The 4,226-nt window shown below is 29.6% G+C and overlaps 1 long non-coding RNA gene across 1 annotated transcript; it reads right to left on the bottom strand.

Moving 5' to 3' along the window:
* Positions 1-720: 720 nt before the first annotated feature.
* LOC109537880 lies at positions 721-3,097 on the bottom strand. Its single transcript, XR_002171981.2, has 2 exons — positions 2,746-3,097; positions 721-1,679 (listed from the first exon to the last, which is right to left on the bottom strand). It is a non-coding gene; the product is annotated as an uncharacterized LOC109537880 (long non-coding RNA).
* Between the last annotated feature and the right edge of the window lie 1,129 nt (positions 3,098-4,226).

Raw genomic sequence — 4,226 nt, 5'->3', positions numbered from 1 at the left:
TGTTAAAATATCTCTTCAATTCCGGAAAACACTCAGTTTCGATTTTCACTTGGTCAAGTTCCAAATGAAGGTTTTTATTCAGCATCTCCTCAATTTCCCGATTGTCAATGTCAATTTTCACAGCTTCACTGAACATTTTTTTTACCGTTTTGTCTTTTATGTCGTCAATGTCCAAATTGTAGTTACGTACTTGGGCATTTGCAAATGAAGTACTAAGAATAACCACCATCTTGTAGCACTATTAATGCACTAATTATGTATTAGAAACACCTTAGCTGTTGACAGGCAATTGTCGAATGAGGAATTGTATGCACCTCAACAAATGAAATTAACTTCGCATTAATTGATAAACGCCAGTCGCTCATGTCATTAGAGACCATATACTCTACTAATATTCCCGTAGAAAATAAAGTAAAGGCAGAAATTCTCAAACTATGAAATTGCAATGTAAATTCTATTTCTACTTGAATACTATCAACAATATTAATATACTGTATATACACCATATATATATTTGAGTGATATACATGCACGTGTAGTTAAACATACAAACTTTGTAAGAGGTCAAAACTGAAGGAAATTTGGCTGTATTACATCATGTTTGATCTCCAATAGCTACATGGTTGCTTAATATAATTGCAACTATAATAGCTTCTATTATCGATTTCTTGAGCGCTATAATTTTAAACAACACGGAGGGGCTGGATTAATGAAAATACATAAAGCTAAACGGCTATATATTTCAATGTAAAACATTAAAATACAGCAACATAAATGACAAGTAAAATCCACGTAAACTAAATTATTGTTACTTGTCTGTGATTGAATACATTATTCTAGATGAAATGGTTACATTTTATAAAAATATAGATTTTCACAAGTTAATTTACACATGTTTATGTAAATACTAACTAATTTATATGCGCCAAAAATCTGATTTACACCACACTTGAAACGAATACAATAACTATACAATAACATAGAATTGTAAAAAAAATTTCTGTCAAGCAAAAATAACAACGGTATAAAATTGAGAAAATCCATTTCAATTTGCTCTTCCAGCAGATAGGTATAAATCAGATCCGTTTCATAGTAAATATTTGTATGTAATATTAATATCAATAATCTTGCATGGCATATATTTCAAACATTAATAATATTTTGTTAAAAATAAAATGGTCGAGAGCAGGTTAGATTTTATTCTACTTGTTCCTCGAGGATATAGGCCACAATTTCATTTCATGCCCAAATAAAACATCCACATTAAAATTACGATATATATAATTAGAGGACAGTTTGAGCAAATATCAAAAATTAAATTAATTATAGTGGTCCCCCATCTCGCAGCCGTAAAATACGACTTTTCCTCCACTAAACATTCCCTGTTATTAAGTTCAATAGTTACAGATTCAATGAACAATTTTTTTGTGGTCTTGTCTGGGACATAATGACTTTTTAAATTCTTAGTATAATTTTTGTTATTTGCGATCGGAGCTTCTTGAATTCCCTCCATTTTAGAAACTTTCTATTTAGCTAACGCTTTATAGGCAATCCTTCTAAGATAAATATCCTTCTAAGTAGATCCGTTTTTGCCTATTGAAGATTGTAGGATCCTTGAGAATTAATATTATGCTTACATTAATTAATAAACCGAAGATGGTGTTAACCCTCCAGTAGTCCTGAAAAGTAAAAAATAATTAATTTAGTAATCTTGAAAATAACGATCCTTTATTGGGAGAGTTGATAGGTTTGAATATATTCAATTGTTCCCATAATATAAAATAGAAATGCTGATATTTTTTAATTTTTCATAACTGGATGTTTAAAATTATATGATATATTTTTAAATAACATAATAAACAGCTTTCAAGAATGACACTTAAATACGTAATAAGTATACGATGGATCTTTTTTAATATATTATTAATAAATTCAAAACAGTTGACAGTATAAATAAAGCGTTTCTACGGATTTCCGTAGAAATTAAGAGGCGGTGTCAGGCAAATGCAAGTAATTGTAGAAAATTGCAGTAGCGCAACTAATGTAGGAGAAAAAGTGTGCATTTAGTTCTTGAGCAATATGAAGCTATTTACGTGATATGATTAGGAGTAAGTTTCCTTGTTTGGGAAACATTGGGAAAAGTTCTAAAAAAACTGTAACCCCATCAAATAAAATGTTTCATTGGTATTTTTTTTTAAATGTCAATATTAAAATTAAATGACTCAAATCTGAATTTCACCGATCCGACAATCCGATCTGAAAATTCACGAAATTATAATTATAAAATAATGAGAAAAAAGTTATGACGAAATAAATTAAGATGCATACATGAACGAGTCACAAAATCTCAAAGATCAGATTAATTTCCCAGGTGATTGCAGCGCCAGAATTCCAGAGGCTGATTAGCCATAAGCCCTTGCAATGACGAGGAAATATTTTTTCTTGAAAAAATACGAATCAGTTTTATAACATCATAAGAGCTTTAAAATGTAATAAAAAGCAGTAATTAAACTATCCATATTGGACTAAGTGGTAATAGGACACAAAATCTCGACTAAAAAAACCGCACATATCCTCATAATTAATAGCGTATTTGAATTTGAGTTCTTAGTAATAATTGGTTACCTTTTAATGCTAGTGGTTCAATCAATCAAACGTGTTTTAAAATATAATAACTAACTTTTCTTACTTCTATAGGTATTTGGTTTAAAGTTTCGCAGAAGAAGTACATAATTTAAAACTTACCAACTGTATAAATATAAAGTATTATACTTTATCTGCGACCTGATGTTGCTAACTGTGTAAAGCGTCTTCACAGAGATGTTAAAATTGATATTCCAAGAAAAAATCCTTTTTTTAAATTCTTATCTTACAATTTTTTTCCCATTATCTATGCGATAAGGAAACATGGCAACAGGCATCTATCGTATTAACCAGGTCTGATTTGGAATGTATTAGATTTTACGGCATATATTATTTATTTTGGAAGAGGCTTTAGTAAATATTACTGAGATTGTTAGTATGAGACCGAAAATGTACTACGTTCTTTTGTATTCTTAATTGAATAATAACGTACATTTTACCTTTGAAATATTATAACTATCTTTTTGAAGCAGCATTTGTAACAGTTTTCGATTTTCTGAATTTTTTTTGAAAGAACGGTTTAAGTAGTAAGAAAGCACACTTGGCTAGTAACAAAAAACTAGTTGTCCTTAATCTAAAAGTGGTTATATTTCTTTTATTATTTGAAGGTATAATGTAGGTACAATAATAAAAAATTGAGATCATGTTTTTTTCTTCCATTTAGTAGCCCATATTTTGAAAACAGATATTGTAAATGCAATAGAATTGCAAATTATCGCAGAGAGAAAAATATAAATCAAATGTAAAGTTGATTAATATATTTGAAAAATTACTTTTTATCACTATAGATATTCTATATATTGACACCGTATTTTGTACCTACAGTGTCCCAATCATTATTCGTTTGATTGCTTCCTGTTGAACTGTACATTTTTTGAACTAACAAATCTTGTATTAAAGTATGTATTCTTGAGAATGTTCTTTTCCAAAAATACACTTTAATACACGATTTGTCAATTCATTTTATCCAGTGTGTACACACCAGTTCCGCTAATGTTTTTCAAATGTATTTTAATTTCATTTTTATATTTCCATTACAGGATTGAAAATAAATAATGTCAGTAATTTTGACATTAATTTGTTATAATTTCTATTAATTATTGGACCTGATTATTCTGAACTGTTCCTAGATTCTATTTAGGTTTCTGAGATTCCTCGAAGTGAAGAATTTAATATTTTTGTCCAAACTTGGAAATGGAACGAGCAACACCTAACTTTTTCCAAAAAGTATTATTTTCTGACGAATCAACTTTCACTCAAAGTGGTAGCCCAAATCGTCATAATCTTCACCATTATGCAAGAGAAAATCCCAAATTAGTGAGATCAGTGAATACTCAACGACAGTGAAGTGTCAATGTTTGGGGTGGTATTATGGGTGACTTTATAGTTGGGCCACATTTCTTTCAGGGACACTTGAATGGTGCCGCATATTTGCATTTTTTGCAAAATGATTTGCCTCAACTTTTGCAGAACATTCCTGCCCATTTAAAGGAAAATATGTGGCTACAACATGACGGTGCTCCTTCACATTTTGCATTAACTGTCAGACACTATCTTAATCGTAAATTTGAATATAGATGGAT

Source organism: Dendroctonus ponderosae, unplaced genomic scaffold (genome assembly GCF_020466585.1).
Source record: "Dendroctonus ponderosae isolate FM_Combo_2020 unplaced genomic scaffold, Dpon_F_20191213v2 Dpon_F_20191213_1, whole genome shotgun sequence".
Classification (NCBI taxonomy): Eukaryota; Metazoa; Arthropoda; class Insecta; order Coleoptera; family Curculionidae; genus Dendroctonus; species Dendroctonus ponderosae.
This window is presented reverse-complemented; position numbering and strand designations above follow the sequence as displayed.